The 24,264-nt window shown below is 40.8% G+C and overlaps 1 protein-coding gene and 1 pseudogene across 1 annotated transcript in view; one reads left to right on the top strand and one right to left on the bottom strand.

Moving 5' to 3' along the window:
- Positions 1–24,264, top strand: part of LOC124788663 (protein gooseberry-neuro-like) — a 123,577-nt gene that overhangs the window by 14,366 nt on the left and 84,947 nt on the right. The gene's annotated exons all lie outside the window — the stretch shown is intronic.
- LOC124790753 lies at positions 9,121–9,238 on the bottom strand (annotated as a pseudogene).

Raw genomic sequence — 24,264 nt, forward strand, 5'->3', positions numbered from 1 at the left:
ATTGTCGCAAAGTAGACTACCAAGCCTGACTCTAATTAGCACTGAATCCGATATCAATAAGTAAAGCTGTTAATAACCCAAGTGTTGGCTTCAACCCGATTATAGTTCGTGTATTTTAAATATAAATTATTTGAGGTATAAGTCTTTCGCTCTTTTATATCAAAATCGAGTGCCAGTGAAAGATGGTGTAATAGGGTGGCTGAGCATGACCATTTATTTTTTTTTTTTTAATTTTGGCCAAAATAAAAAAGAATCAGGTCCAACTAATGTAGCAAGGGTGCTGAGAAGCTTGTCGTCAAGCGCCCTATACATACCAACATCACCAAGTGTTGCTTTGCACAGCACAGTGCTTTACTAAGCGCGCTCCTGTTAGAAGTGGTGTACCGTAGCCTTCCTCGGAAATCTGAACACATTTAACCAGGCAGTTTCAGGAGGACACACTGTTTAACGTGGAACTAATCGGAATTCTTCGGATTAAGAAACGTTAACAGAGATGAGAGAATAGAAAAGTGGCAGATAAAAATACTATGGATCGAATCTGTAGTCCGGCACTTTACCACTGAGCCATATTGTAAAGGAAGGTGCAGACGCAGTGTAAAATGGGTACGAGCTGCAGTAGTAACGCAGAAATGAAAGGACTGGCGCAGGACGGAATAACGTGGATAGCTGTGTCAAACCCTTCTTCAGACTGAAGGCCACAACGATAACACAAACATCCAAATTGAAATTGTCTAGTTGTGTGATTAAATGTTAGGCGTGTAACATTAAATAAAGCTTCTACGAAACGTTTTTGCGTAAAACCTGAAATAAAACTAGGCCTAATACCCAATGGATTTTTGAATATTTGGGCTGGTTTAGATGGTCAGCCTAACTTCTGTCTCCAACGTAGCGCTCGCACCAAGGTGACGGGTGAGGTAGCCCGCCTACATCTACATCTACATCCATACTCCGCAAGCCACCTGACGGTGTGTGGCGGAGGATACTTTGAGTACCTCTATCGATTCTCCCTTCTATTCCAGTCTCGTATTGTTCGTGGAAAGAAAGATTGTCGGTATGCCTCTGTGTGGGCTCTAATCTCTCTGATTTTATCCTCATGGCCTCTTCGCGAGATATACGTAGGAGGGAGCAATATACTGATTGACTCCTCGGTGAAGGTATGTTCTCGAAACTTCAACAAAAGCCCGTACCAAGCTACTGAGCGTCTCTCCTGCAGAGTCTTCCACTGGAGTTTATCTATCATCTCCGTAACGCTTTCGCGATTACTAAATGATCCTGTAACGAAGCGCGCTGCTCTCCGTTGGATCTTCCCTATACCTTCTATCAACCCTATTTGGTACGGATCCCACACTGCTGAGCAGTATTCAAGCAGTGGGCGAACAAGTGTACTGTAACCTACTTTCTTTGTTTTCGGATTGCATTTCCTTAGTATTCTTCCAATGAGTCTCAGCCTGGCAACTGCTTTACCGACGATGAATTTTATATGGTCATTCCATATTAAATCACTCCTAATGCCTACTCCCAGATAATTTATAGAATTAACTGCTTCCAGTTGCTGTCCTGCTATATTGTAGCTAAATTATAAAGGAACTTTCTTTCTATGTACTCGCAGCACATTACACTTGTCTACATTGAGATTCAATTGCCGTTCCCTGCACCATGTGTCAATTCGTTGCAGATCCTCCTGCATTTCAGTACAATTTTCCATTGTTACAACCTCTCGATATACTACAGCATCATCCGCAAAAAGCCTCAGTGAACTTCCGATGTTATCAACAAGCCTCGTCTATGCTTGGGTGTGACGCAACAAACTGCCCATTTACCAAAGTGATTCATTACGCAACTTTCGATGTTTGTTTCACATTGAAAGCAGTTGTGGTCCGTACATTCCTACCTAATGTACAGACGTGAACTGTGCGTCATATGGCAAAAGAGCCACGTAAGACTATAGACACGCGGTATCACACAGTTGTTTTAGAACGATCCAGTATCCGACCGATTGGGACGCAAAGCAACATGTAACTCACTATGCTGCAAGAGACCTTAGGGTTTGCAGCAAATTAGCATGACGGACCACAAGACTGCACCGACACCGAGAATATTACGGCACAGGTGCGGTTTGCAGATACACCTAATACCTCGCAATAATCAACAACCATCAGGAGAAGAATGTTGAGTTTTTTAAAAGTTAACATTTCGGAGACGCCAATAGACTTTGCCTGCTAATGGAGCACTGCTTGTCTTCTTTACAGATCGAAAAAGAGACTGTCGGTTTCAGTGACAGAGGAAGTATGATCGTTGCTGAATAATACGGTCTCTACAAAGCAGTAGTATTTTGTTTATTTATTGACCTCACTCAGTCAGTTTGTACAGCCAGCCTTTAAACGGTAGTAATATAAGACGGCAGAGCAAACGGCCGATTCCCTGAGGCACTTTTAGCACTTTCTTACTTGGTGAGCATCTTCCTACGAGCTTTATTTCAACATGACGGTTCACCGACAGTTCACCTTCTTCCTTGTGTGACGGACCGTCTATAGGCGTAAACCGATACCTGAAGCCCTCTGCATTCCGGTTAACACACTGGACTATAGAGCCGGCGGCATGTTTCTAGTCTGTTGCCACTAAAAGGGTATAAATCCGAAGTCTCTTGTTCCTCAAACAGAGACAGATTGCAATACTTTGCTCACACAACGACCAAGCACGAGCACTTGTGCGATAAAACGGAAATCGCTTTTTTTGTTAAAGCGAAAATTATCAGTGCCATTATCTTGAAGTTTAATTAGTTGCCCTGGTATTGAAGAGAATACAGGCGTGTAGTACGTTTCGACCCGAGCCACATCATCAGGTGTCCACTCAATACACATTATGATTCGCACGAGTGTTAGTCGTTTACATTAACTTCTCTTACTTTAGTTAGTGGTGGTTAGTTACTGGTAATTACTGATAGTCACCTTAAAATCACAGACAGTATACGCAGTTCACAACACTAAAAACTAAAATACTTGTAGCAGAAGTTCAGTGTTGGCAGTAAACAGTAGCGACAGAGTGGCTCGATTTGGCTGAACGACAAATTGTAGTTGCTTTCAGCTTAATGTTAACTTATGTTTGGAAGTCATCGTCTTGCTGTGCGGAATAAAATATTTATCGTAGTTGTTCAGTAAGGAAATCTGATCTTGTATCCGGGGGGGGGGGGGGGGGGGCTCCATTAGTGATATAACAGTTAAAATAAAAGCATTTTCTGAAATTAATGCTCTTCGTGCTACGCCGGGAAATCTCCACACATACACACACACACACACACACACACACACACACACACACAAGAAAAAACGAATCCGAGATTACTGATGCGTCAGATACCCTGCAACAATCTATCCGCAGAACGTCGTTCTTCTTGGACGAACGTTAGTATACCGATTTTTACCGAGGGTCGGATCTCCGAAACTTGTTCAATATTGGCCTGAAGTATCACCAGACTGCCGTGTCTTGTTAACTGATTTCTTCTTTTAGTGAAGTTGTGCCATAAATGTATATTTTTCCCAATTCGATTCAGTAAATCTGTATTAGTTATTCGGTCTACCAACATCTTCAGCATTAACCTGTATCACTCTATTTCAATAGCTCCTGTTCTCTTCGTGTCATAGCTTCTTATGGAACCCGTTTTACTTCCGTACAAAGATGCCAAATACTTTCAAGAAGGGCTTCCTAATATTTATTTATATTCCTGTTAATAATTTTTTTTCTTTTTTGGGAATGATTTCCTTGCTGTTGCCAGTTTGCATTTTATATCCTCTCTATTTGGTCCATAGTCGATTGTTTCGATGACCAAGTAGAAAATCTCATCTACTAGTTTTAATGTCTCATTTCTTAACGTAATTCCCGCGGAATCTTCTATTTGTTGATATTCATCTTACGCCCTCTTTTCAAGACAGTATCGATTGCAGTCCTTTGGCAATTATTGACAGAATTAAAATGTCATCGGTATTCTTCTTGGTTCTCTTTATCGCTTGCTCATTGTGCTGATTGAATAACATCAGGGACAGGCAACAAACCTGACTCATTCACACCCCAACCACTGATTCCCTTTCCAGTCATTCGACTCTTATAACTGCAGTCTGTTTCTGTAAAAGTTGTAAATAACCTTCCGATCCCTCTGTTTTATTCCCGATAGCTTTAGAATTTCTAATAGTGCACAAAACTACAGTTTCTGAACTCTCCCTTTCAGTGTAATACACTACGAACACACAGACGACACCTTTGGCTAGAGTAATAGCAAATCTGTTCACAGCAACGCGAAGTGGACGTTCCTGTACTCGGCTGAAAGGTTAACATACTGCACGTTATAAAATGTCTCGTCATTTTATGGCGTGTTGCGGTTTTTCAATCGCCCTGAGTAAATTGTGTCATTGAGCCTAATCTCTAGCAGCCAAAACAATAAACAACAGGGGCCCCAACAGACGGTAAAAATTCAACTACCTAGAATTGGCAGAAGAGTAGAAATGGTTTAGTCTACATTTGAGGTATTTGTAAGGGTATAATTTCGACGATAATGTTATCTAAATTGCAAATGAACTCTGTGGCCATGCAATTCCATAGTACCAGTTGTTTCCAGAGCTAAAATAATACCTTAAACGTCACAAAGCAAACTAATTATTGATAAGACAGTCACTGCAAGTCATATATCTGAACAGCCTGCATTTTAGAACGTCCTAGAACACGACTGGAAGGTCAACATCAGCGTGAAGCTTGTCTGTAAACAGAAGGGTCCCGACTCAAAAACATTGCGCACTTTTGCGTTATGTTGGGAGGTGATTACTTGAATAACAAGCGTTGTGTCTATCATTCAGTCAATTATGCGACTACACAGTTGCACAACACGCGATGTATCAGAACCATCACAGTGCATGTTATGCATGACGGCTTACCCGACAATATTAGCTGAAAAATCTGACTTTTCTATATCTACATCCATAGCATGTAAACCAACGTGAAGTGCGTGTCAGGGGTACTTCACAATGTACCACATGTTATGGTGTCTTCCCCTTCCAATCGTTTATGGGGCGAGGGAAGAATCACTCCTCAAACGCTATTTCGCTTCCTGTCATTAGTTTACGTCTTCACAGTCTCTACAGGGCCTATACGTAAGGACTTGAAAAAATCTGTAGATTCTTTGTTTGATACTGGTTCTCGAAACTTTCTAAGTAGGCTTCAGGGGGATAGTTGCCATCCGTCTTCAACCGTCTGCCAATTCCGTGAGTCAAACAAACCTGTGACCATTTTTCCTGCCCTTTTTAGTGTACTTTCAATATATCCTGTTACTTCTATGTAGGATGGGTCTCACAGGCTTGAAAAATATTCTCTGTTTTGTAAGCAGTCTCTCTCGTAGAATGATTGTACTTTCTCAGTATCCTGTCAACTAACCTACCTCATCCGCCTGCTTTACGAAGCAAATGTTCCAAGTAGGTTCACAAAAAGTTTCATTCTTCTCCTGCAAAGAATAAAAAAATTAGATACGACTTTGAAAAACTTTTTGAACGCCCTTTGTAGCTACAACTGATTAGGGCCTATAAGTTATCATTCCATTTCATACCCTCACAAACTGTGACACATAGATACCTTCATGAGTTGACTGACTCCAGTTATCAATCATTAATACTGTAGTCATAGAATATTACTTTTCTGCATCTTGAGAAATAGTTTTATATTTTTGTACGTTTCAAGCAAGTTAGCTATCTTTATATCACTCTGAAGACGTATCGAGATCTGATTGGATATTTGTGCAGCTTTTTCAGGAAGTACTCCATTATGTGTAACTGTATCATTTGTAGAGAGTTTGAGGTTACTGGAGTTGCCCTGTACCAAAACTACGGTTCGGTAGTTTTTATATACTACATAAATGACATAGTAAATGGTAGGATTCCGGGTATTATTGGTAGCATTGGTAGGGAAAGAAACATAAATGAATCTGTAACAGAGAAACAAGGAGCCGACAATTTCTCTTTGTTTCTTGTTTGTTCGGTTGTTTGTTTTGCACATAATTAGAGCCACACATCATTCAGTGTTAGTCCATTGTGTGTTTTATATCCTTACAAAATATAAACTAAATTTTATGAGTAAAAAAAGTAAGTTGATCGTGTAGTTTCTGAACTTGTATGTAACCAAAGCAATTACTTTTGATGCAAGTACAGTTCCATCATGATCAAAGGCAAGAGTTTCCTGTTATTATTGCTAAACGCGTAAGTTGTTTATGACTAACAGAAACATGTTTTATATAAATTCGGCGAAGTACTGAAGCGATATTTGATTTTTTTTTCTTTTATTTTACCTTTTTGTTGAGAAAATGGCGTTTTCTAGCGCTATGTCGTAAATATGTATTGTCTGCTTTATTTTTACTACAACATCCCTCTGTTCCACGTTACAAATCAACAATTTTTGAATAAAACCTGAATTAAACGATGACAATTTCAGTTTTGCTACAAATACTCTTTATTGTTAAGTAACAAACAGGAGGATAACTATGTAGAACAAAAATTCTCTGTACGTTATGCAGGCCTCACTCGGTTTCTAGCCTGTTTACCGCTTCCGGTTTTTAGGGAGAATATGGTAAGACATTGATAGCGTACATAAAAAAAGCGATTCTTATGAGGTAGCCCCTTGTAGGTATGTAACACATGTAATGTACAGGTAACACGTGCACAACATTTAACTGTTAGGAATAGTACAGTAGTGTACGCGTACTTATGACAGTTTACAGTAGCCTACAATTGCAGAGGTTACCATTACTATGCGCAGCCTGGTCGTTAATATACAACAGGAACAGCAAGAGTCCCAACGCAATTCCGTGGAACATGCCTGTTGTTAACTCCCAAGTCTGTCGATGATTCTTTTCGTAGACATTGTGAAGATAAAAGTAGACTAATAACAGGCCATTCTTTGCAGGCTTTATTTTTCTTTCGACTAGGATGAATCCTTAACATATGGTGCAAGAAAGTACCCTCTGCGTCACACTTTAACAGAATGTAGATGCCTATACAGATGACAACTTCTTTGTATTAAAGAAACTGCTTCTACCAATTAGCTGTACTTGCTTACTGTATTGCTGTCACACAAATTCTGAGTACGACCACAGAACATTTTTGCAAGGACGTTTTAGAGAATTGTTGCGGTCATTGTTTTCATTTACACACATACAAATGAAACCCAATTTGAGGGCACCTAGATCCAGAGAACGTGGTCAGGGTCTGTAGCTTCAGCAACGTAGCTGTAGAAGAAAAGAAAAGAGAAAAAATGTGAAACAATAAAGGAAGATCAGTGATGCATCAGTGTAGATGCAGGTATCAAATATTTGTAACCTCTCACTTATTAGCAGGAAATGGGCAGGAAGAGGGGCGAAGAACATTTTGGAATGACTCAAATCACTTCTCTAGTCAGAGGAAATAAGGTTGAGAATTGGTTATCAAATGCTAAAAAAATGAGGGGAAGCAATTATAACAGGAATGGTAGAAATTATTAAACACATATAGAAGCACTGATACATCTTTCATGATGTTGGTTCATCTCTGTAACTGTCAGTTATGTTACTTGAAAAAGTAAAAGTATACTGAAAAAAGATATCAGTCCCAAAATTCACCAACGATGTAAGAGACATCATCTAAAGTAAGGAAGAGTCAAACCACGAAACGTAATGGACAGTCTGCTCGCGATAGAGCTCGGGCAAAGAATACACCAGTAATAACGAAAGTGATAAGGAGTAGCAGACGGGAAGAACTGCGGATTAATTCACTTCGTGATGGAGAAAAGTACTACAGGAAAAGTGAAAGAATAGTCCTATGCAGGAAGAAAGTTTACACACCTCAGGTAGATAGAAGGATAAATCAGAATGCAGTGTTATAGGAGAAAATTAAGTGAACAAGTAATATACAAAATGAATAGCTTCTAGAAAGCATAGGCAAGGAAAGAAAGTTCACAATAAATCTGCATCAACTGTACAAACGAAGATTAAACTGTCTGAAATAAATCATTGAGGACAAGGGGCGATATCAGGTCCGAACATATTAAATATGAAGGTACGGAGGACAGCAACAAAATACTCAAAGTTATGAGGACGAAAAGAAATCTAGATCTCCTTTTATACAACTTCAAGGTACTAGCTTCTCTGAGTAAAAATTTACCGCAACGTCGAAACAGTTGTTATGAGATTGCAACATTAGTAATAGGCAGTGAACAGCTGCCGTGATTCTTGTACAACCTTGTTGCTTCTTCTAACATACATTCTGGTGTACTGCAGTTCCATTCTTCTAGAAATGAAGAAATGTTTGCTGCTTTCGTTTTCTTCCTACTTTCCTGTAATCAATTTCGTATAACACTTGTAATTGTGTTATCTGGACAAAGTTTCATCATCATAAACAGAAAACTGTTATTCCTCAGACAAGTATGTGGTTCCTGTTAATCATCGTTGTTCACGGAATGCAATGGAAAAGTATCACAGTGCTGCATTGCTCAGCTGTACCACCAGCGACGGCAACCACTTCTGCAAGTCTTTTACATCTGAGGGCTGTACCATTACTTTGTGTTTGCCGTAGTACATTTTGCTGACTGGTTATTACAGTTTTTCTTCAATGATGTAAAGTTACTGTCACTGAAACAAAGTTAATAGGTGTAACAAACCGCAAAAATATTTACGTTATAATTCATTAACGGGCCGCCGGGTCCCTTGAAGCAATGTATTCAGAAAATAGCCGTGCACAGCCTCCGAAATTTCGTTTCTGAAGTCCGTATTCAGCTTGTGGGGGTAAATAACTTCAATACATGATCGTGATCTTCATACTGCCTTCTGTTGAAGGCATATGACAAGCCCAAAAAGTAAATGACAACCTCTCTGGATTTCGTCACGATAATCTTAAATCACTGATTATATTTAAACCACTCCGTCTACAGGCCACAAGTGGCCCATCGGGACCATCCGATCGCCGTGTCATCCTCCGAGGAGGATAAGGATAGGAGGGGCATGGGGTCAGCACACCGCTCTCCCGGTCGTTATGATGGTATTCTTGACCGAAGCCGCTACTATTCGGCCGAGTAGCTCCTCAATTGGCATCACGAGGCTCAGTGCATCCCGAAAAATGGCAACAGCGCATGGCGGCCCGGATGGTCACCCATCGAAGTGCCGACCACGCCCGACAGCGCTTAACTTCGGTGATCTCACGGGAACTGGTGTATCCACTGCGGCAAGGCCGTTGCCTACTGATTATATTTAGTTATATATTTATTTATTTTTACAATTTCCGAAGGTCTTATATTTCTGAGTTACCAATGTACCGCTCATGCATATAATTAATCCGTTAAATCTTTTGGTGTCTGTACAAAAATTTGTGTGTTTGTGTGTGTGTGTGTGTGTGTGTGTGTGTGTGTGTGTGTGTTTGTGCGGGCGGTGATTCTTTGATAGCGAAGTAGTAGGCGTTTGAAAATGAAAGAATTACGTTACTCATCAAACCCTTCTCTCAGTTATTGAACACAACAGCGGGAGAATGAAAAACGTGAGAATCAAGCGCGGCTCTGAACGCGGTAACTTGTGAGGAAGAGTTCGGAATGTTTACCCCAGAACAGATTATTTCCATATCTTTGAAATATGGCAGTGAGAGATAGCCTTCACGGTGGCTGCTCATAAGGGTCCAGTGTGGTCCCCTCTCCGGTGCGCATCCTCTGGAACGATAGCCACACAATGGGCGGAGACAGCAGCCTTATCTACGCCGGCTATCTTGCGGGGGTGGTTGCGGCTGACACCGATACGCCCCCGTGTTGACAGAACCGCCAGGTACCCTGATAACATCGCAACATGCCACACTGTTGGCTACGCCATATCCCTTCTTTGTAACCCACGCCGTGGGGGAGGCTCGACGTGGTATTACAGTGACATATCACTAGGATGTGCAAAGCTGACTTCCAGGCAGTTACCTGTGCGGGCTTTGGTTTCCTCTTAAATGTCGCATTACTTGCATTATTATGCATGTAGCATTTATTATTATTATTATTATTATCACAAATCTTATAAATGAAAACAAGAAAGGAAAATTCTCAGAAAAATCTTAAGACTAAAATATGATAAAGAATTTTGGAGGAAAAAGACATTTCAAGAGACCTAGTTACAGAATAAATCAATAATATCAAGAGGAAACGGCGATTATAATTTCATAGTCACGTATATAAACGGACAGCAACAGGTTCACTACAAAAATTCCTACACGTAGCCTTATCAATGAAAAAGCGCAATAACTGGCATTCATGATAAACAATCACAAAACACAAACTTGCTGAAAGCCCTATCTGAAAAATGACAAGAAGAGCGTACAAAAAGTGAACGGAGAAAGAGATACTGAGAGAAAATAAGAAAAAAGTGCTGAATTAGTTCGAACGCGCTCCTTAGTCGGGCACAACGAATCAATTTTTTCCAGTTTTGTCACAGCAGACGGCAGTTTCCGAATTACTGATACTTCAACACAATAATGTCATTAAACACGTTAATTTCCGCTCAGGGCTGTCCATATTTCTTAATTTGTTTCTTGTGATTGCGATTTCGAGTTTCCCTCATTCTCAAGTAACAACCACAAATGGAAATAGGCACACAGATATAAACAAAGCAACTATTCCAAACTTCGAATTAGTGCGAATGGGACCCAGTGCAAAATATAAATAGTTATCTTTGAAATTCTGGAGGTAGCGAAAGGCTATATACAATTTGAACGAGAAACAGACTGCAGCTACTATAGTCAAACGACATGAAAAGGAGGTAGTAGTTGAGAAGGGAATGAGACATCACTGTAGCCTATCCCCCTAGTATTTAATCGGAACATTGAGCAAACAGTAACGGAGACAAATGATACATTTGGAAAGGGAGTTGAAGTTCAGAAGAAAAAAATAAAAACTTTGAGGTTTGCCATGACATAAATTTGTCAGACACCACAAAGGATTTGGAAAATCCATTGAGCAGAATAAACAGTATCTTCAAAAGCGCTTACAAGGTCAACACCCATTGATTTAAAACAAGAGTAATGGAATGAAGTCGAATTATATGAGATGGTACTAGGGGAGGTAGAATAGATGGGCAGCTGACCAGTTTGCTATCCGAGGAGCAAAATAACTGACGGTGACAATAAAACAGAGAATACAAAATGCAGAATTTTAGACGGATGGGTCAAATGGCACTGAATGACTAATGAAGAGGATCGTAATCGAATTAGGGAGAACTGAAATTTATTTCATAAACATTATTAAAAGAAGAGGTCGGTTGATGGGACACATATTTAGACATCAAGGAATAGTCAATATGATTATGAAGGGAAGAGTGAAAGGTGAAAATTGTGGAGGGAGAAAAAGTCTTGACTACATTACGTAATTTCAAATGGACGTAGGTTACGATAGGTGTGCAAAGGTAAGGATTTTTGCACAAGACAAACTAACATCTGCTGCGTGAAACCAGTCTTTGGGCTGCTGGCCACGCAACAACAGTAAACATAAAATCACGCTATTTCCATCATCGAAACATTTATTTTTTTAATTTCCGTACAGTCTTTATTGACAACGGAATGAGTTTCATTGACGGTGTCAACATACATTCCCAATTTTTAATTTATTCAGTCACGTGTTTATTATAAGATGAAATAAAAGACGCAAGGAAGGAAACTGTTAATGTCTCATAGTCACAGATATCCAAACTTTTGCCATATTTTACACTTATCGGTGAAAATTTCGATAAATTGTTTGATATGCTACTGTACAATACTATTGCATCTACTTCTCCCCCTCCTCCTCCCGCCCGTCTCTCTCTCTCTCTCTGTTTAGCTTCACATTTATCCACCAACAGACTCCAGACAAAATCTTTAATTTACCATATCCACAAGAATGTCTCGCGATTTACGTGATGCAAGCAGTTAATGTTTCATTGTCAAAAACATTCACTACCATTCATCGTCTGGTTCCTACTATAGGCACACATTTTATTCGTCAGATAAGTACGTCTTTCTGCTTCGAATGTTGATCCCCATGCGATCAGTTTGTTACCTATAGGACCTGAAAGAAGGCGTTATGGTTCTTCACGTATTAATTACTCTTTGGGTGACGTTATGAAGAGGTCTATTAAATTTACATCAGCAATCGCGAGTGCAATTTTCTCCACTGCCAAACAGCAGCTTCGCAACAACAAAAATTTCTTTTTCTTAAATCCGCAGACCTGCTTTCCGAGGCTGAGGTACAGCTATTATATATTCTAAACTACTTGCTTTTTGTTCAGTACAATAAGTTATTAACTTCACTCTTAGCACAACCACGACGACAACAGCGAGTATGAGCTGAAAATCAACTAGACAGACACTACCGATGTAAGTAAATTGTTTAGCGCACGATGAGCAAAAGCTGATACTGCAAAATTAACCACGTTTTCTACACATATTTTCGGACGATACGATTGTGAGACTTACTTCAGCCCGCTGTTGATTGCCTCTTTTCATTTTCCTTAATATTTATGAGTAATTCCCACAGGAACAAATATTCCTCGGTTTTCCTATTCCAGCAACAGAAAATTGTGTCTCCTGACGAGGATTATTCACGTTTAAACCTCTTAAATTAAAATTAATTCATCCATGGTATCAACTGCGAAAGGAACGTGTTTCGTAGCCCACTGCATGTATTCCTACTAATTTACCTCACGTTTAAAGAACACATATGGCTAGGAAGTAATGTGTAATATGTCCGACAAATTTGCAGGTCCTGATATAAGTCAAGCCCGCTGTGGTTACCACCGAAGTACAATACATGCTCATTCATGACTATCTGACATTCGTCTTCCATGATGGTACTAATCAAGCACCTGCGGGTAATTCACTGAAAAATCTGACTCAGAGCGATCGGAAACTCTGCTTTTATTTTCGGCGAGCTACATCAAGATTCATACAAGTGTCAAGTTTACCCCGCAAAATGCCAAAAAATCTTTCAGGAAACTCAACGCTTAGCGGATTCCATTGGCGAGAATTATCCCAACATATTACTCTGAGTAACAAGTAATTCCATTTTTCTCTTGAGTAATAAAATACCTATCCCTAATAAGAACATCTGTTACTGCACGTATATGGAAATACTCGTACATACATCGCTCTTAGAAACAAATGAAAAGGGTAATGAAATACTAATAATAAATATTAAGAGTGGATATACAGTCGTTTTAGACAGACTCTATGAGGAACAAATATATACCTGCACAGAATGAAATCGAAACGGGAAAATCTGGGAAAACAAGAAAAATGCATGAAGCATACATCATGGATTTCAAGGAAGTGCTGTTTCAGTAAGCGGTAATGGAGTTAAATCTTTCCTTCAACACCATCACAAAATAAATTTTTGATACACATTTCAGCAATTATAGCGCTGAAAATGATGGGACGAATAACAAAACCAAATATTTTCTCTCTATAGTAAAACAGGAATGGTAATATGATGTAGCAAGAAACTATGTATTGGCAAGCTAGATATTATATCAGTAATGCCTTGTAACATCATAAAATTTTTTTATTTCACACTGTAAGGTTTTGATGAATTCTTTTCCGGTTGTAGATTCCTTGTTTCTTAGTACAGTACCCCAGAAGAGATGAATAACTTCATTCAGACAGTAACATTAGGAAATGGTCTTGGAACCCGAAAATGAGAAATTGCGAAACAGACAATAATGACTAGGTTCCAACAAGAAAACAAGAACCCAAAATCAAATCCATAAAAATAAAACTAGAAACACGTTCTTAATATTCTGAGCGATTTTTTTTTTCTTAGGCCACTATAAGGTGACAGCTGTCGACGACCTAAAGACCTGAAAACGGATTCGTGAATGAATATAAGTTGCTGCGGAACTTCAGTAAAGTCTTTCTTGTTGCTACTATTGACAAGTTCTACAAAATTCCGAAGAAAATTCAGATAGCGTCAGTTACGTGTTTTCCATTTTTTGCAGATTTGGAACATGAGATTTTACCTGTGATCTGTGTTCGGCATTACACAAAGCAGCAGGTTTCGTGTAAAGCTTTATTCTCTCGACAGCTCTGATTAATTCACAAGAGCATTTCACGTATCCGCACCTACGTTATGTAACCTCGAAACAACAAATCAGCAAAATCTTTGTGTAGGTGTCGCACCAAAAACAGGAATCTTATTCAACGCCTCAATTTTTTTATGCACAAGCCTGTAGGTAGGATCGTCCCTGTATTTCCATTTGGTACTTCCCTTTTTCAAACAGCATACTGATTCTTCAGAAATAAAGTATAATAATTACCTCCGCAAAAGTATTTGGATGCAGTTTAAATAATACTGTATGAATTTGTATCAGAACTGGGTACCACTTAGTAGACAAGGTGAAAGAATCTCTGAAGCAAAGCAGTAAACGACAGACGAGGCAAGAAGACCATATGAAGGTCACGAACACAGACAAAGAGATGTTCTCCTCAGAATCTGTAAGGGAAGGAATACGTGATAAGCACTAATTGGAACAAGAAATAAGACGATTGGATACATTTTGAGTCATCGGAAATAACTTAACAGGCAACTGGAAGCAGCAGCATCAGATAAAAATTGGAGAAGACGGTGATTGGAACTAGACTTTAAACAATTGAGGAAATCGCGTGTAGATGCTACTCAGAGATGAAGAGCTTTGCACTGGAGAGGAGATCGTGGTGGATTACAACATAGCAGTCAAAAGGTTAATGAAAAATTGCGGTTGTTTCGACGAGTAGAATATGACCCTGAGACAATATGCAAAGAACGCGCTATTGTGTGGTCAGTTCTGCATGAGCAGTTGCTATATCTCTACCAGTAATACGTGTGTAACCTCTCATGTAGCATAACCTCTATGCCGCATTACAGCTCTGTCAAAGGGTTGGCGTTCTAAGAGGTAGCACTGAAGACCCACTCATCACGTTTTCTATTCTATAAACGGATTAGGCGAGTTTCACACAGAGTGCGAACATACACCATTTGATCGCTATGGGATACCTATTAGTGGACATTAATATGTACACCCATCGCCCTTATGACGGCTTGATCTCTGCTAGGGATGCTGACGATGAGGTGCCTGAATGTCTGTGGACGAACTGCAGCCCTTTCTTTTTCAAGAGCTGAAACCAGAGAGGATATTGATGTTGGACGATGGAGTGTGAAGCGAAGCCGACGTTCTAACTCGTTCCAAAGCTGTTCCATTGGGTTCTGGTTGGGATTCTGTCCAGCCTAGTTCATTTCAGGAATGTTATCGTCCTCAAACCATTGCCTCGCAGACGCTGCTTCAGGACAGGGTGCATTTTCACGACTATAGAGTCATCGACTCCGAACTGTTCCTCTTCTTTAAGCAGTACACAACGCTGTAAAATGTGTTCATATTCTTTCGCATTTAGCGTTTTCTTAAGCCCAATAGGGGGACCGCAGCGTAATCATGAAAAATAACCCATACCGTAACCTCACCTCCTCCATATTTACACAGATGTTGTGTAGGCCCTATTGAAGCAATGACCAAGTGTGTATGGATAAAAATCCTTTACGATCGTTTACACCAAGGTGTCAGGTTTGTCTTAGTATCTACGCATGGCCAGAAATTGTAGTCGAGAGACTCATACGGCCACGCAATTTACTGAGCGAATTAAGAGGTCCTGTTTAGCACAAATCTCTATGCGCCAAATTACCAACGCTACTGGATAATACTAAGAGTGCAGAAAGACAACGTATGTGATTTATGCGCTACGAGTACCATCCCATTTTCTACACCTCGTATGATAGTACCCAGCAAAAATGTTTAATGAGTAATGGATTGGTCTACGAGGTATTATAGCATGGGATCTCCGTTCATCTGACTGTAACCCTATAAAGGGTTTGTGGGCTATCTTCGGCCATAAGAACACTGAAAGGCTTTTGTGTATTCCGCCGTCATCGAGTAACTACATACTATTCGGGAGGCTACGCCCCATGCGTATGACAAGACTGTTTTCGTAATTCTTTGAGCAGTAAGGCTGAAGAATGCACATTCCTTATTGATAGTGCCAACCGCCGGATTGCTATCATTAGTATGTTGTAGAACGTTTTTCTTGCTTTGACCAGTAGTGTGCCCTGAAATAATATGTGGCATATTCCTTCAGCTATTAGGCAGCCCTTCGCCATCGTATCTTTCAGTGATGATATTCCCTTGGCATTTGTCATAAAAAACCAGAAATCCAGGGTCGAGTCATGTTGTGTTTCATGTATTATAATACATATTTCGTCACGTTATTAACAGACATTTTGTCAAGGGCTTCAACACCATTCTAAAGGCTTAGTTAGGTCTACATGAGCCTTTTTTGGGCGTTACGTCTGCCTCAGTCTATCACTTAGCACTTTATGAACGGTACAGGATAGCAGTGCTGTATAAGATATACAGATGCGTAAGTTACTTACTTATCAACGACAGTAGCAAAATTCTGACTAGTAATGTGAGTCACATAGTACGGCGATGTACAAGCCAAATCATGTATAGTTTATGCAAAGTGTAGAAAAGAACCTTTAACTGCTAGCATCCTGAATAATTTTATTTTATTTCGTCTGTTATGTATACGATAGCAATATGATCTTTGCTGTAATACATCGTACAGCCACAGATTAAAATAGGTATGTCAGCTGAAAAATTTACTGCAGACATAAACATATTATATTATTTGAGGAGTGATGCGCAAAGTTGAAAGTTTTTCACCTGGCCAAATGAAGGTAGTGGTTAATAATATTTATTTCAGTTGACTTGTCCCAAATGTTTTTTCACATAAAAATATCAACTACAGGGCGAATCGCCGAAAACTCGCACCGTATGCATAACGGAAATGGAAAGTGCTATTGATGAAGTTTTCACAGAATGGAGCCGGCCGAAGTGGCCGAGCGGTTAAAGACGCTACAGTCTGGAACCGCACGACCGCGACGGTCGCAGGTTCGAATCCTGCCTCGGGCATGGATGTGTGTGATGTCCTTAGGTTAGTTAGGTTTAAGTAGTTCTAAGTTCTAGGGGACTTTTGACCACAGCAGTTGAGTCCCATAGTGCTCAGAGCCATTTGAACCACAGAATGGATTTGTTGTCAGGGGCTCATATTGTTAGCCAATGAGTAGAAAGTATTAATACTTAGAAGGTGTATTTGTTGTGCAAAGATACACATTTTTAAATGGAACAATGCCTATTCACATTAACAGGCTAGAAGTTGGGTAAATTGGAATGTCACTGGTGTGTGTTGCAGGATTCTAGTGCGAGTAATTTACGAGATGTTGTATTTTGAAAAGTTCCCACACCGACACTTGTACAATACCTGTGATAGCACACACTGAAGAACAACACAAGTGCATACATTACTTATGTGCATTCTGACCAGTAACGAGACAATTCGCCATCACAGATTGTGCCCACCAGCAGCGGCAATAAACGCTTCCAGTCTGGTATGGAACGACTCCCGCACACGTGCTAGCATTTCAGCGGAAATGTCCGAACAGGCTGCAGTAATACTTCTTGGCATATCATCGGGTGTAGTTGCTATGTCCTTGTAAACAGAGTATTTCAGATTTCCCCACAGAAAAACGTCTACTGGCATCAAATCTAGGGAATAGGTTGGCCGAGATACATGTCCCCTGCGTCCAATACAGTGATTTGGAAAGAATTCGTGAAAACATGCTGTAGTACTTCATGCTCTAGGGCATGGACGGCCAATGTGTTGTTACCACAGGTTTCTCCTAGTCTGTAGAGGAACATTGTCTAGCAACCTAGGAGCATGGTCTGTTAGGAGGCTGTGATACTTGTGCGCGTTCCCTGTTTTGTCTATTAACAACGTACCTATGTGCTGCTGATTCACTATCCCACACCACATTTTTACACTTCCATTATTGAACAGACGAAGTAAGAAGACCTTATGATGGTCACTAACACAGACAAAGAGATATGCTCCTCAGAATCGGTAAGGGAAGGAATATGTGATAAACAGTAATTGGTACATGAAATAAGACGATTGAATACATTTTGAGTCATCGGGAAATAACTTCCATGCTACTAGAAGCAGCAGCATCAGGTAAAAATTGGAGAAGACGGTGATTGGAACTAGACAATAAACAATTGAGGATATCGTGTGTAGATGCTACTCAGAGATGAAGAGCTTTGCGCTGGAGAGGAGCTCGTGGTGGATCGCAACAAAGCAGTCAGAAGGTTGATGAAAAATTGCGTTTTTTTCGAGGAGTAGAATATGAACCTGAGACAATATTCAAAGAGTTGAAGTTTCTGAAGCCATAATATACGCTATTGCATGGTCAGTTCTGCATGAGCAGTTGCTACATCTCTGAAAGTAAAACGTGTGCAACCTCTCATGCAACATAATCTCTATGCCGCATTACAGCTATGGCAAAGGGTTCGGGTTCTAAGTGGTAGCGCTGAAGATCCGCTCATTCTGTTTTCTATTCCACTAACAGATTAGGTGGGTTTCACAGAGTGAGAAAATACACCATTTGATCGCTATCGGATACCTATTAGTGGACATTAATTTGTACACCCATCGCCCTTATGACGGCTTGATCTCTGCTAGGGACGCTGTCGATGAGGTGCCTGAATGTCTGTGGACGAATTCCAGCCCATTCTTTCTCAAGAGCTGAAACCAGAGAGGATAGTGAAGTTGGACGATGGAGTGTGAAGCGAAGCCGACGTTCTAACTCGTTCCAAAAGTGTTCCATTGGGTTCAGGTAGGGACCCTGTCCAGCCTAGTTTATTTCAGGACTGTTATCGCCCACAAACCATTGACGTTCCACCTGACGAAGCCAACGGTGTTGTTAACAGACCAACACTGCGTGTTACAGCGATTTACCTGGCCATGTTTGGTAAATGTGGCTTCATCACTAAACATGATACGTGATGTATCTAGAGTATCCTGTCTTAGTTCCTATATACAGAAGTTAAGACGATTCTCATAATCGTTTCCATGCAGCTCTTGATGGAGAGAGATGTGATAGGGATGGAACCTGTGTCGGTGGAGAATGTGTAGCACACTTAGCTGACACGCCACTTCCTTTTGCGCTTGCGCGGGAGTTAACGTGCGGATCAACTGCAACAGCAGCACCTCTGTTGTCACTTGTTTCCTTCTGTTGTGTTGCCTAGGTTTTACACTACCACTTTCATGTAACTGGTTGAAGAGGCTGATAACTAATTGCCGAGATGGTTGAGGTTTATTGGGAAATCTTGTCGTATTTTCTGCATTACTGGATCCCATCGTCCACTCATGGCCTACTGCTTGAACTGGCACACACTAACTGACTTGCAAGTCGCAGTGCACACAACGAACACACAAGCTGAAAGCAAACATAACAACATCTTACCTAGCAACTATGCAGATTGAATGGCACAAACAAGTGTCGGTGCAGAAACGTTTCGAAATACGATACCTCGCAAACGATTGGCACTAGAATCCTGCAACAAACACCGCTGACATTCTAATTTACACTAATTTTAGTTTGTTAATGTTAATAGGCATTGTTCCGTTTAAGTAAGTGTAAGTTTGCACAAGAATACACTTTCTAAGTATTATTATAACCTGTTTATTGGCTAACAGTACGAGCCTCTGGCCACCAATTCATTAAGTGGAAACCGAACATCAACAGCACTTTCCATTTCTGCAACATCTGCGGTGCAAATTTTAGGTGATTCAACCTGTATATCGTCCACGTACTTCATAGGTGATAAAACAAAGCAGATGCAACGCCAGAAAGAGGTCAAAAGCGTCCTTGATAACGCAGTTTTAGTTCCGGACGCTTTGGTCTAAAGGGGAAGAACAGAATACTGTGACTGAAAATTAGGAGAAATTTTCCTAATGTATGGGTCGTTATTCGTACATTTTCCAGCGTCATATTCTGTAACAGTTGATCAGCAGTATATTACACCTACAGTAACACACTGCTACTTCAAATGTCAGATCGCCGTGAAATGAAACGCTTCCGGTTGACGGCGTCGGCTACCAACCGGTGTTCGCCTAATGGCGTGTGCGTAAGCTGCCCGCATAGCACAGTTGCGGCATGAGTTGCTCCGTCATTCTTCAGAACTCCGCTTCTCCGTGTGAGAACTAATATTAACACCAGATGAAAACTTGTTTACGTGACACTCCGGTGACTATACATTTAGTCCTTATTCTATGTCTGTCCGTCTTCGTTTGTGTCACTGTACTACTGACATCCTCCGGCCGATGTGGTCGAGCGGTTCTAGGCGCTTCAGTCCGGAACCGCGCGACCGCTACGGTCGCAGGTTCGAATTCTGCCTCGGGCATGGTTGTGTGTGATGTCTTTAGGTTAGTTATGTTTAAGTAGTTCTAAGTTCTATGCGACTGATGACCTCAGATGCTAAGTCCCATAGTGCTCAGAGCCATTTGAACCATTTGAACCTACTGACATCTGTCTTGCTAGTACAACAGACATGCAGATCGAAGAGGTTGAGAGTATTAAATTTCTGGGATTACAACTAGATAGTAAATTCAATTGGGAAGGACATACCACAGAATTGCTGAAACGCCTAAACAAGTCTGTATTTGCAGTGAGAATGATGTCAGATGTAGGAGATATAAATATAAAAAACGGGTACGTTGCTTACATTCATTCTATTATGTCACAGAGGATCATATTCTGGGTAACTTATCAAACTGAGCAAAATTTTCGAGTGCAAAAGAGCGTAGTAAGACTCATTTGTGGCGGAAATTGAAGAGCATGTAGAAATCCATTCAAGGAACTTTATATTCTAACCACCGCTTCTCAGTATGTTTGTTCCTTAATGAAATTTGTTGCATGTAATATACCTCTATTTCCAACCATTAGTATCAATATAGGAATAAGAACAATCTAAATCAAGACCTAAACTCACTTACCTTTGTCCAAAAAGTGATCCAATATTCATAAACACACATTTCCAATAAATTGCCAGCAACCATTAAAAACTTGGTTTCAGATAGCGCACAATTTAAACAGAGTTTAAAAGACTGATAGGCAACTCCTTCCACTCCATAGATGAATATCTTAACACGGAAAGTACTCTTTATACTCTTGTCTATCTGCTTCGTCACTGAGATCGGTCCACAAGACATGGTTTGTAGGTGATTGTGTTATTTCATCGTGAGTGTGTGCTAGCCGTCTTTCATCTCTCATACGACCGACGGTCTCAGCATAGAAGTATGTCTTTTGGGTTCCTCTTTCTCCACAAGCAAAGTCAGCTTTCTAACCGAGGATTACATGCTGCAGATGCTTGGGGTATGGCCCACCACCTATTAAGAAATGAAGTTTGGCAAGCTTGGGATTTCATCCTCAGTCGCTCGTTGACGTTTGGGCCTTTTCGCAATTCACTCGCTCGCTTTGTGCTCATTCATTCTCCATGTTTTGAGTTCTGTTAAGATTTGTACTTATATTTAGGCCCCGGGAGTAGATAACATTCCATTAGAACTACTGACAGCCTTGGGAGAGCCAGTCCTGACAAAACTCTACCATCTGGTGAGCAAGATGTATGAGATAGGCGAAATACCCTCAGACTCCAAGAAGAATATAATAATTCCAATTCCAAAGAAAGCAGGTGTTGACAGATGTGAAAATTACCGAACTACCACTTTAATAAGTCACGGCTGCAAAATACTAACGCGAATTCTTTACAGACCAATGAGAGAACTGGTAGAAGCCGACCTCGGGGAAGATCAGTTTGGATTCCGTAGAAATGTTGAAACACGTTAGGCAATACTGACCCTACGACTTATCTTAGAAGCTAGATTAAGAAAAGGCAAACGTACGTTTCTAGCATTTGTAGACTTAGAGAAAGCTTTTAACAATGTTGACTGGAATACTCTCTTTCAAATTCTGAAGGTGGCAGGGGTAAAATACAGGGAGCGAAAGGCTATTTACGATTTGTACAGAAACCAGATGGCAGTTATAAGAGTCGAGGGGCATGAAAGGGAAGCAGTGGTTGGGAAGGGAGTGAGACAGGGTTGTAGCCTCCGCCCGATGTTATTCAATCTGTATATTGAGCAAGCAGTAAAGGAAACAAAAGAAAAATTCGGAGTAGGTACTAAAATCCATGGAGAAGAAATAAAACATGTAAGGTTCGCCGATGGCATAGTAATTCTGTCAGAGACAGCAAAGGACTTAGAAGAGCAATTGAACGGAATGGACAGTGTCTTGAAAGGAGGATATAAGATGAACATCAACAAAAGCAAAACGAGGATAATGGATTGTACTCGAGTTAAGTAGGGTGATGCAGAGGGAGTTAGATTAGGAAATGAGACACTTAAAGTAGTAAAGGAGTTTTGCTATTTGGGGAGCAAAATAACTGATGATGGTCGAAGTAGAGAGGATATAAAATGTAGACTGGCAATGGCAAGGAAAGCGTTTCTGAAAAAGAGAAATTTGTTAACATCGAGTATAGATTTAAGTGTCAGGAAGTCCTTTCCGAAAGTATTTGTATGGAGTGTAGCCATGTATGGAAGTGAACACGGGCGATAAATAGTTTGGACAACAAGAGAATAGAAGCTTTCGAAATGTGGTGCTACAGATGAATTCTGAAGATTAGATGGGTACATCACATAACTAATGAGGAGGTATTGAATAGAATTGGGGAGGAGTTTGTGGCACAACTTGACTAGAAGAATGGATCGGTTAGTAGGACATGTTCTGAGGCATCAAGGGATCACCAATTAGTATTGGAGGGCAGCGTGGAGAGTAAAAATCGTAGAGGGAGACCAAGAGATGAATACACTAAGCAGATTCAAAAGGATGTAGGCTGCAATACGTACTGGGAGATGAAGCAGGTTGCACAGGATAGAGTACCATGGAGAGCTGCATCAAACCAGTCTCAGGACTGAAGACCACACAACATCAACAACAACATTTATTGGGTATACCCCGAGCACCAAGCATAGAGCCTTCAGTGACGTGGTATCGAAAGCCCCAGATAGTCACATGCCACGCAGTCCACACCGCGGTGCAGAATCGAAGCGAACCCACTCTGCCAGCGACAGGGAATCCTAGGAGAAACTGCTAGTTCCCGACAGAAGTTTGCGTAAAACTCAGCGAGTCGTACTAAAGTGCAAAAACAATGTGCAGTGTCAGCGTGTCCCCATTGCCGCAGTGGCCGGTCTGAATGCGGCGGTTGCTCAATGTGTCTGTCGATAGAGCTGCCGAGAAAAAGCGGGCAACGCGAGTCTAGGAGCGGCGGGCGCCGCGATTCAGGGCGCGCGGGGAGAGAAAGGCCGCGGCAGGTGGGTCGCGCCGTCTGCTGCCGCCGTCCGCCCCTGCCGGGTCTGCAACCGCCTCTGAGTCAGCTCGTGTGCCGGCCTTGCCGAGACCTGCATCCAAACACGTACAACTAAATACGTCCTTCACAACACAGTGAAATCGCCTTGTGTCAAAGTACACTACTGGTCATTAAAATTGCTACACCAAGAAGAAATGCAGATGATAAACGGGTATTCATTGGACAAACAGCTGTGGGGATAACTCGTCGCTCCCCCATTAGGACAGATCCCACTTGCTGCTTGCCTCTTTGCGCGATGACTTTTTGTTTCCTTTTTTGAACCGTTATAAATCCAAATTCATCGACATATACTGTTAGCTATAATTAATTCTATTCTCATCGACTGTTTTCTCAAGGATGTCGAAGAATTGATTCACATTCTCTCTATTAAACCCATTAGCTCTGGCCATTGATGTTCCTTCTGGCTGACGTAAGGAAAGCTGTGGATTTCGTCTCATAAATAAATAAAACCAGTTCTTACCCGCCATTTCATTTTCTGTGTTAATGAGGTAGTTCGTATTTCTCTGCTATGTCGAATGCAAGTTTATGAACATCTTTGATAGCAAATTCAAAAAATCTTTCTTCAAACAAAAGGAGGTGATCTGCTAGAACTTTTTCCATCTCTGGCGTAAAAGTTGATAGACTTCCGAATAACTTAACTTTATTTGAGGACTTGTTTTTGCTCTCAGCATGTCTCTTGATTGTAGCTTTGGGTACTCCATGTACACGAGCACACTCGTTAAGTCCGTGGTCAGCGTTTCTGTATGCTGCCACGGCGACCTTCGGCTCATCTTCTGTCCATTTGCCCGTACATTCCCCTTTTTTTGCCACCTTGGAAACCTTAAATTATCACCCGAGCCTATTACTTACAGTAAAAGTTCTGCCACCTTGAAAACCTAAAAATGTTACCCATACCTATGACTAATAGTAAAAATGCACTTAAATATTAT

The sequence above is a fragment of the Schistocerca piceifrons genome, chromosome 3 (genome assembly GCF_021461385.2).
Source record: "Schistocerca piceifrons isolate TAMUIC-IGC-003096 chromosome 3, iqSchPice1.1, whole genome shotgun sequence".
Lineage (NCBI taxonomy): Eukaryota > Metazoa > Arthropoda > Insecta > Orthoptera > Acrididae > Schistocerca > Schistocerca piceifrons.